This window comes from Mercenaria mercenaria, chromosome 11 (assembly GCF_021730395.1).
Source record: "Mercenaria mercenaria strain notata chromosome 11, MADL_Memer_1, whole genome shotgun sequence".
Lineage (NCBI taxonomy): Eukaryota > Metazoa > Mollusca > Bivalvia > Venerida > Veneridae > Mercenaria > Mercenaria mercenaria.
In genome coordinates, this window is record NC_069371.1 from 27,914,351 (window position 1) to 27,925,552 (window position 11,202).

Genomic DNA, 11,202 nt, shown 5'->3' on the forward strand with positions numbered 1-11,202 from the left:
TGTACTCAGAAATGATAAGTGTTTACAAAAAACATATCGCAGTCATTCTGATTGAGCTCTGTTATATCAAATAAATGTAATTATGCCAATAACGGCCTTCATTTAGGTGTTTTAGCATGTCTTCAGAAAGTGCTGGAAAAGGAACCAAACTCCAAAACAGTGTTATTTCCTACGATGACCCGTGGTGACATTTCAACTTCATTGTTTCACGCTTTCTGCTTCATGATTTCACGATTTCCACTTCATAAATTCACGAATTCACGATTTCTACTTCCTGATTTCAAGATTTCCACTTCACGATTTCACAATAAAACTTCAAGAATTCACGATTTCATATTAAAACTTCACGATTTCCACTTCACGAATTCACGAATTCTGCTTCCTGATTTCACGATTTCACACTAAAACTTCACGATTTACACTTCACGAATTCACGATTTCATGATTTCATAACAGTACAATTTTTACTTCTCGCGACTTTATTAGTCACATGGCTAATGTATGACGTAGAAAATCGCGGGTGATATTCGTTACATGTAAGATGGCGTGTTATATATTTGCACAACCAAACTTAGGTACTGAAAGTGGAAACTGGCCGAAAATGCCTCAACTGATGAGGAAATAGACTTACAAACAATACTTTTAGAAAGCATTATTGCTTTAAATGTGAAATTGATCCAGTCCCTTTTTTCGGTTTTAGAATCAATGAAAAGCGAGGCATCTTATTCACATGTAAGCTATTTCCACCTGCTGTGTAAATGGTATGCAAAATGAGGTGATCAAGAGGATGGCCTTACCACGAGGCCCGTTTTAAACGTAAAAAAGCGGCTTAGACCTTTTACTACGTTACTGGCGTGGAAAGGATATACATACAAAATATAAATTTAATCCATGTAAACATTCTTTTTTTAAACGAAAGGAAACTAACGTGTCTGTGGACGGAAAGACGGATTCCAAAATAACGGACAGACGGACGGACAACTGCAAGGCTTAATGCCTCGTCGCAATAAATGGCGGGGGCATAACAAACATACTCATTTTTGGAATTGTCTAAAAAAGTGTAGCTACTTGGGCATCTTATTGTATTCATACATCTATCAGTGCTGAATGTATCCAATACTGTGTTGGTACAGGCACCAATATCCCTCCCCAACCTCCACACAGACGTATGCAGGAGTATAAACTCATCCTCGGTAACCCAGGCCATTCATTACGTATACACTTCATTGAATGGAGAGTTACGGAATGGATTGGCCAACTGGAAATAGTTTAATGGTGAAATCGTGAAGTTTAATGGTGAAATCGTGATTTAGTGAAATCAAGAAATCGTGAAGTTTAATGGTGAAATCGTGAATTCGTGAAATCAAGATATCGTGAAGTTTAATGGTGAAATCGTGAATTCATGAAATCGTGAATTCATGAAATCGTGAAGTTTAAATCGTGAAATCAAGAAATCGTGAAGTGTTATGTTGAAATCGTGAAATTGTGAAGTTTTTGCGTGAAATCGTGAATTCATGAAGTGGAAATCGTGAAATCAGGAAGTAGAAATCGTGAATTTGTGAATTCATGAAGTGGAAATCGTGAAATCACTTGGCAGAAAGCGAGAAATAATGAAGTTTAAATGTCACCATGGGTCTTTCGTAATTTCCCCATATCGGTACAGTCTGACAATATTCCTTCACGGAGGTTGCAAAGGGAACTAGAATGGTGTCGACAGAAAATGTTTCATTTAATGATATAGTATACCAACGGCTTAATAATGTTTTTAAGTACAAAAATAATATTTATTCATGCAGTTGATGTATCCAAAGTTTCAATTTAGATGGATAGAAAATATAAGACTTAATTTTACAATATGAGATGAATTATTTTTAAGTCCAAAAGGGCAACAAATCCAGAAAAATTAATAAGGCATAAAAGTCCCGATGCAATTCTCAAGTCCCTTTCATGTTGATGATGTCAACAGAGTTTTATTTGAATTTGATGGCAACTTTTTGGGTTTAGTTCTTAAACACCGAAGACATAAAAAGAACAAGTATGTTTAAAACGTTTTCGTAACGTTGTAAGCTAGTTTCATTGTAAACTGGTTTAAAGGGATGGATTCATTTTAACCTAGTTTAAAGGTAGTTTCTATACAGCACTGGCTTAAAGCGAGAAGCGTGAGTCATAAATTTTACATTTCATCTTGATATGAAGAATATTTGTCCCACCTTATGTGAGCTGCAATACATTCATTAACAAAAGGGCCATGAAGTCCCTGTATCGCTCACCTGACTTATTGACCTAAAGATCATCAAGATTAACATTCTGACCAAGTTTCATTAAGATATGGTCATAAGTGTGGCCTCTAGAGTGTTTACAAGTTTTTCCTTTAATCTGACCTTGTGAACTAGATTTTACCCCACATGACCCAGATAGATTCAAACTTGACCTAAAGATCATCAAGATTAATATTCTGACAGTCTCATGAAGATACAATCATAAATGTGACTTCTGGATTGTTAACAAACTTTACTTTTGATTTGACCTGGTGATCTAGTTTTTGATCCCAGCTGACCCAGATTGGCACTTAAACTTAAGATCATTAAGATTAACATTCTGACCAAGTGTCAAAAAATTATGTCATAAATGTGGCCTCTTGTGTGTTCACTAGCTTTTCCTTTGATTTGACCTGGTGACCTAGTTTTTTATCCAATATAACCCAGATTCCAACTTGGCCTAAAGATCATAAAGATTAACTTTCTGACAAAGTTTCATGACGATACAATCATAAATTTGACCTCTAGATTGTTAACAAGCTTTACTTTTGATTTGAACTGGTGACCTAGTTTTTGGCCCTACATGACCCAGATTGGAATCTGACCTAGCGGTCTTCAAGACAAACATTCTGATCAATTTCCATGAGTTCCAAACTTAAAATTAGGTCTTTAGTGTGTTAACAAGCTTAACCTTTGATTTGACCTGGTGACCTAGTTTTTGATCCCATCTGACACAGATCGAAACTTGACCTTAAGATTTTCAAGATAAACATTCTGACTACGTTTCATTAAGAAATGGTCATAAATGTAGACTCTAGAGTGTTAACTAGTTTTTCCTTTGATTTGATCTGGTGACTAATTACACTAAATAACCAAGATTCGCATTTGACCTATTAACATTCTGACACAGTTTCATGAAGATACAGTCATAAATGTGGCCTCTAGAGTGTTAACAAGCTTTTCCTTTGATTTGTCCTGGTGACCTATTTTTGACTCCACCTGATCCAGATTTTATTTTGACCTAAACATCATAAAGATTTACATTCTGACCAAGTTTCATTAAGATACGGTCATAAATGTGGCTTATAGAGTGTTAATTAGCTTTTACTTTGATTTGACCTAGTGACCTAGTGTTTGTCTCCACCTGATCCAGCTTTAAATTAGATCTAAAGATTATCAAGGTCATCATTCTGACAAAGTATTATGAAGATACAGACATAAATGAGGCCTCTAGAGTGTTAACAACCGTTTCCTTAGATTTGACCTAGTGACCTAGTTTTTGACCTCACCTTATCCAGATTTGAACCTGACCTGATAATCGTTAAGATAAACATTCTGCCAAGTTTCATTAAGATATGGTCATAAATGTGGCCTCTAAAGTGTTAACTAGCTTTTCCTTTGATTTGACCAGGTGACCTAGTTTTTTATTCTACATGACCAAGATTCAATCTGGACCTAAAGATCATCAAGATTAACATTCTGACCAAATTTTAAGAAGATACATTATAAATGTAGTCTCTAAAGTGTTAACAAGCTTTTCCTCTGATTTGAACTGGTGACCTAGTTCTTTTTTTATCCCAGATGACCTAATATCGAACTCATCCAAGATTTTATTGAGGGTAACATTCTGACTAAGTTTCATTTAGATTGGGCTAAAATTGTGACCTCTAAAGTATTAACAAGCTTTTCCTTTGATTCGACCTGGTGACCTAGTTTTGGACTCTAGATGACCCAATATTGAACTTGTCCAAGAGTTTATTGAAAGTAACATTCTGACCAAGTTTCATTAAGACTGGGCCAAAATTGTGACCTCTAGAGTGTTAACAGTCTAATTGTTGACGACGGACGGACGACGGACACAGGGCGATCACAAAAGCTCACCTTGAGCACTTCGTGCTCAGGTGTGCTTAAAAGTTACATACAGAAACAAGAGGACCATGATGGTCCTGAATCGCTCACCTCTTTCCACATGACCCAGTTTTGAGTATGACGTCGTTTTTTCTATTATTTGACATAGTGACCTAGTTTTGAACATGACCTAGGTATTATCAAGATAAAAATTCTGACCAATTTTCATGAAGATCCATTGAAAAATATAGTCTCTAGAGAGGTCACAAGGTTTTTCTATTATTTGACCTATTGACCTAGTTTTCGAAGGTACGTGACCCTGTTTTGAACTTTACCTAGATATCATCAAGGTGAACATTCTCACTAATTTTCATGAAGATCTCATGAAAAAAATGTCCTCTAGAGAGGTCACAAGGTTTTTCTATTTTTATACCTACTGGCCTAGTTTTTGACCGCACGTGACCCAGTTTCGAAACTGACCTAGATATCATCAAGGTGAACATCAGATCAATTTTCATGAAGATCCATTGAAAAATATGGCCTCTAGAGAGGTCAAACGATTTTAATAATTTTAGACCTACTGACCTAGTTTTTGACTGCAGTTGACCCAGTTTCAAATTTGAAAAGTATGGCCTCTAGAGATGTCACAAGGTTTTTCTATTATTTGACCTACTGACCTAGTTTTTTAAGGCACGTGACCCAGTTTCAAAACTGACCTAGATATCTTCAAGGTGAACATTCTGACCAATTTTCATGAAGATCCATTCACAAGTATGGCCTCTAGAGAGGTCACAAGGTTTTTCTATTTTTTAGACCTACTGACCTAGTTTTTAACTTGACCTAGATATCATCAAGATGAACATTCAGACTAACTTTCATACAGATCCCAGGAAAAATATGGCCTCTAGAGAGGTCACAAGGTTTTTCTATTATTTGACCTACTGACCTAGTTTTTGATGGCACGTGACTCACTTTCGAACTCGACCTAGATATCATCAAGATGAACATTCTGACCAATTTTCATGAAGATCTCATGAAACATATGGCCTCTAGAGAGGTCACAAGGTTTTTCTATTTTTAGACCTACTGACCTAGTTTTTGACCGCACGTGACCCACTTTCGAACCTGACCTAGATATCATCAAGATGAACACTCAGACTAACTTTCATACAGATCCCATGAAAAATATGGCCTTTAGAGAGGTCACAAGGTTTTTCTATTATTTGACCTACTGACCTAGTTTTTGAAGGCACGTGACCCAGTTTCGAACTTGACCTAGATATCATCAAGTTTAACGTTCTGACCAATTTTCATGAAGATCTTTTGAAATATTTTGCCTCTAGAGAGGTCACAAGGTTTTTCTATTTGTAGACCTACTGACCTAGTTTTTGATGGCATGTGACCCAGTTTCGAACTTGACCTAGATATCATCAAGATAAACATTCTGACTAATTTTCATGAAGATCTTTTGAAATATATGGCCTCTAGAGAGGTCACAAGGTTTTTCTATTTTTAGACCTACTGACCTAGTTTTTGATGGCACGTGACCCAGTTTCGAACTTGACCTAGATATCATCAAGATGAACATTCTGACCAACTTTCATAAAGATCCCATGAAAAATGTGACCTCTAGAGTGGTCACAAGCAAAAGTTTACGGACGCACGGACGGACGACGGACGACGGACACCGCGCGATCACAAAAGCTCACCTTGTCGCTTTGTGACAGGTGAGCTAAAAATTAGTTTTGACAAACTGATTGTAACCTTGACTACCATTTGAATCTAGCATGGTTGACATCAAATTATAACATTTAATAACCGTGCAAAGTAATTTGAAAATCCACTCAATCATTGAAAAGTTACTGACAATTAGAAAACATTATTCGAATTTTACTTTTCACACCACACACACACACAAAAAAAAAAAAACAATAGCACATTTACATTGAAACACCATGAAAAGTTTTCTAAAGACTTGTACTTTTTCAAAAAGGACTAGATTATTAAGTTACATTGTGCCAGTAGATCATTAATCAAAATTCACGTTTCTAATCTTCCATATATATAATGTCATTAATAACTGTGAGTTTTCAAAGTACTTTGTAAATTAATATAAAGCTGGTTTTTCATTCATGACAAATATTTCTTTATCCCTAATCTCTCATTTTCCCAATTTGTGTCTGGAAATTTGATTACACATTTCTGAACTTCCATTCGTTATTGTGAGATTTCAGTGTATTTTGCAAATTAATCTAAGGCATGTTCTTCATGCATGATGCATTTTTTCCTCTCTCCCTAATACTTTATTTTTCTATTTCTCTGATTCTGGAAATATGATCGACATTCTGTATGTTCCATCTAATAGGTCAGTTTTTTGTTGACCTATGCTTTAAGGTTTCGATGGAGGCCTTGAGAAACAAAAATCAAACAACACCAAATCATAGAAAGAAAGAGTTGTTTGACATGAAAATTGAACAGCATGTAAAACATGTATATTACTTTACGAAACAAGTGTCAGCATACTGATATAAACATTGAATTCCGGAAAAGGGCTGCCTAAAGGGGCTCCACTTCTGGACAGTTAAACGCATTTAAAAACTCACCATTTTCAAAGAACTGTTACACATGTTTGTTTTGATGCATTTGCAATAGCGTGCGAGTGGTGAAATTTCACGTAACAAGGTGGAACATAGTTTGCAGCAATTGTTTATCTTTTTTTCTTTACAAATGGCATTCATTTTCAAAGGGAGACAACTTTTTCTCAAAGATTACTTAAAATAATCGGAAACAGTTGTTTCCCTTTGAAAATGAATGCAATTTGTACTTAAATAATCGGGAACAGTTGTCTCCCTTTGAAAATGAATGCCATTTGTAAAGAAATAAAGATAAACAATTGCTGAAAACTGTGTTCCACCTTGTTATGCGAAATTTCACCACTCGCACGCTATTGCAAATGCATCAAAACGAACATGTGTAACTGTTCTTTGAAAATGGTGAGTTTTTAAAGGCGTTTAACTGTCCGGAAGTGGAGCCCCTTTAGGCAGCCCTTTTCCGGAATTCAATGTTTATATCAGTATACTGACACTTGTTTCGTGAAGTAATATACATGTTTTACATGCTGTTCAATTTTCATGTCAAACAACTCTTTCTTTCTATGATTTGGTGTTGTTTGATTTTTGTTTCTCAAGGCCTCCATCGAAACCTTAAACACTTGTGGTCCATAGATGAGCATCTGAAATGAGAACATTTAGTCATTTTTACATTAGCATATTAAATTCTTCATGTTTCATTTGTTCACAACTACTAGAAATTTTAGAATACAAAATGTAAAATGTTATATCTTAGAATTATAACAGTATCAGTCTGACAGATATTATAAAGAAAATGTCATGACTTAATTAAGAAGTGGTAAACAGTACTCTGATAAACATATGAGTTTCACTATGCACATGATCACTTCATGCTGATAATGTATACTATTTCTTTTGAATTGTTTGAAACTGTGAGTAGGCCTACACAATGTGCAAATGTATTTCTGATATTTTAAAATAACCTGAAATTGCGGTCTGGCAATACGTGCATGCCCACTTCATGTTGATAATTTCATTTCAACTTACATTTCCATTGTGACACAGTATGAAAAGTGTAGGAGGAGAGCATTACATTAAATACAAATATAATAGTTATATTTTAAAAGGGGGCATAACGTCCCTAAACTAGATAAAGGCCCTGACATTTATGGTAAAGATGTTTATCAAGCTACAAGAGTATTGGATAGAAAGTGGTGCAGGAGCTGTGTACATACTGTTATATTTAATCCAAAGTCTAAAAAAGGGCCATTATTATATAACTTTAGAAATGGGTCACAAGGTGTAAAACTCACTATAGTATGTGTATGTTTGCTGCCTGGCCATGAAGTGTACCATGATCCATTTGAATCTGATTGAATTTGCAGAAGTATTTTTATGCACATGGTATCAAAGTAGCTGGGATATGATAATTCAAAAAATAAACAAATTGAACATTAACTGAAGAAACAAATAATCAAACTTGACAGGCCTGCCCACTTCATGTTGATATTTTACTTTCACAATTAACTGTGTTTTCTCTTTAAAATATTAATGCTGACACTTTTAATATATCAAAACAATTCTAAGAAATACATATTTATCTTAAAATCAATTATTATGGTTTGTTTAACACTGCTAAATGTCACCTTTATTTTCAAAACTCTGACAACTACCTGTATAAAAATGGTGTGTAAATATGGCAGTCTTCTTCTTGATAATTACAGCATTCATTGTCCCAATATTTCTTTGGATCAGCTTACATCTTTATCTGAAATAAGTAATTTCAAAAATGTATATGGAAAGTATTCACATTATATGGAATCATGACAAGTGTTAATTTATGTAAGGTAGCTTTACTTCTTTAATTAGGTCTACAGCACAGTTGATTTACATATGTAGTTGAACAATTCGTGCATGCCATGAAAATGATTATTGTTCTATTTATTAATCTGGTGTAATATATGTCATTCAACAAGAATAAATTTGTTGATATTTTAATGCATGGCCATGCTTCATTCAAACCATTGACCTTGTCATCTATGCAGAGGTATCCTTTCTTTCGCTTACTTACAGACAGGAATATTGTAGATTCTTTATAGAATTTTGACATTTACCTTTCTGTACTCTTGGTCGCCATCATGATAGGACATGTTGGTGCCGAGGACAGGTTCCATGACAGTTTACAAATTAGATCTACATTATTTCCATGGTGCCAGGTATGCATCTGAAACAAACACAAGACGTTTAAATGCGCGGTAATTAACGTTACTTAAGAAATCTTTTAAAATGTTTTTTTTTTATTCATAACCGGATGATACAGCCTCACGTTTAATCACGTACATGTTTTATGAAGAGAGTTTCTGGCCGTCTTCTGTTTAAGTTTCAAATTGTGTCAATTTGAATGCAAAAAGTACATAAACGTTTTCCTGCTATGGCAATGACCTATTTCTGATTGATTTATATCTATGGAACATGTCGTTTCTTCTGCCTCTAATGGTCTGATGGTACTCAGTACTGTAAACTCTGATGACAGTACTGTCAGTATTACACGCATGCATATGCTATGTTCTCCACCCTGAACATACGTTTACATGACTGGGCAAAGCGTTTCAAGGTCTTGAAATACAGACGACTTATTATCAACATTGTTTTTAACTCGTTGCGAAATAATTAATTTATAAAATTGCACTTACCGTTGTTTCCGCCAGAGCAACTCGACCTGTCAAATTATGTAAACACATGGGTGGGAGGCCTTTTGACAGCACAGTCGTGTAAACATCCGAAGGTAATAGTCCAAATTTATTCCAGGTACTTCCATATGCGATACTTTCGTGAATTATTTTCATATGCATAATGTATCGCATTTACATTTAAGCATAAATTCAATGTTTGTGAATCCTGTTCTTTAACTGTGTTTACGTTAAGCGCCGAAAATAATGTAATCCATAAGGCCATGTGCTCAGCCTGATCACATTTCTACGCACAAACACATTTTTGTGTGAAAAAAATATGCTGACATTTACATTTTATTCTGTCAATTACTTTGTGAAAGCAACCGTTCTAAAAATAAAATTGTCATTTCTGACTTTTATGTGTATCGCCCTTGTAATGTATTATGGATTTTTGTCATAAATACACATATTTATCTCAAATCAATAGTGAAATGATGGCGTGTGTATGAAAAAAAAAAGAGAATATAAAAGCTATCTGAAATGATCGGCTCAAACAGGCCTGTTCATATTGATTGCTCGCAGGAAGTAGATATTTTATCTACGTAAGTTTTGGTCACAATTTTAGACAGATTACTGAAAACATGACTCTCTTTCTGTCTTCTGTCCGGATTTTCAGGTAAAAGTTGGCAATTATTTTTCAAGATATATACTTCAAAAGAAAGCTCAATCATTTTCAATGGGCGTTTCATTCATCAAATTGTGTAACTCTTCAGTAAAAATTCGCAAAATGGTAGTTCAGAAAAGCACTAAAAACTCGATATTTTGGCTATAAAATGTACCTTAATAACAAATAAATAAAGTAAATTATTGTTTTCGTAGTTTGTTTTTAGTAACTGAAACCGTTTTGAGTATTTTCAAAATAATTTAGCCTGGTGTTGGCGATAGAATGAAAAATAAACTAAAAAATGAGAAAGTTGTATCTTTGAATTTGTTGCACCGATCATATCACTTTCATGGTCACGTGGTATTTATTGCGAGCGCTTTGGCACACCCTATTACCTGATTTCCACCACGCCGAGGGATGCGTCTGCCACAGAGGTAGAAAATCAATAACGGTGAATAGTGGTGTTAGTTTTTTTAGCTGTATTTTTGTACCCCCCGACAACAAAGTTGTAAGGGGGGGGGTATACTGGTTTCAGGTTGTCTGTCTGTCTGTCTGTCCGTCTGTCCGTAGACGCAATCTTGTGCGCACCATCTCTCCTTATCCCCTTGACACAATTTAATGAAACTTCACACAAGTGATCAGTACCAACAGTAGTTGTGCATGGGGCATGTTAGGTTCCTTTAGGGAAAAAAATTGCAGAGTTATGGGACTTTGTTTTTTTGTTACTATACTATATACATAGACACAATCTTGTGCACACCATCTCTCCTCATCCCCTTGACACAATTTAATGAAACTTCACACAAGTGATCAGTACCAACAGTAGTTGTGCATGGGGCATGTTAGGTTCCTTTAGAAAAAAAATTTGCAGAGTTATGGGACTTTGTGTTTTTGTTACTATACTTAATATACATAGACACAGTCTTGTGCGCACCATCTCTCCTCATCCCCTTGACACAATTTAATGAAACTTCACACAAGTGATCAGTAACAACAGTAGTTGTGCATGGGGCATGTTAGGTTCTTTTAGAAAAAAAAATTGCAGAGTTATGGGACTTTGTTTTTTTGTTACTATACTATATACATAGACACAATCTTGTGCACACCATCTCTCCTCATCCCCTTGACACAATTTAATGAAACTTCACACAAGTGATCAGTACCAACAGTAGTTGTGCATGGGGCATGTT

At 35.1% G+C, this 11,202-nt stretch overlaps 1 long non-coding RNA gene across 1 annotated transcript; it reads right to left on the reverse strand.

Moving 5' to 3' along the window:
- Positions 1–7,309: 7,309 nt before the first annotated feature.
- On the reverse strand, positions 7,310–9,546 carry LOC123531279 (uncharacterized). Its single transcript, XR_006682386.2, has 4 exons — positions 9,370–9,546; positions 8,791–8,900; positions 8,350–8,444; positions 7,310–7,338 (listed from the first exon to the last, which is right to left on the reverse strand). It is a non-coding gene; the product is annotated as an uncharacterized LOC123531279 (long non-coding RNA).
- Between the last annotated feature and the right edge of the window lie 1,656 nt (positions 9,547–11,202).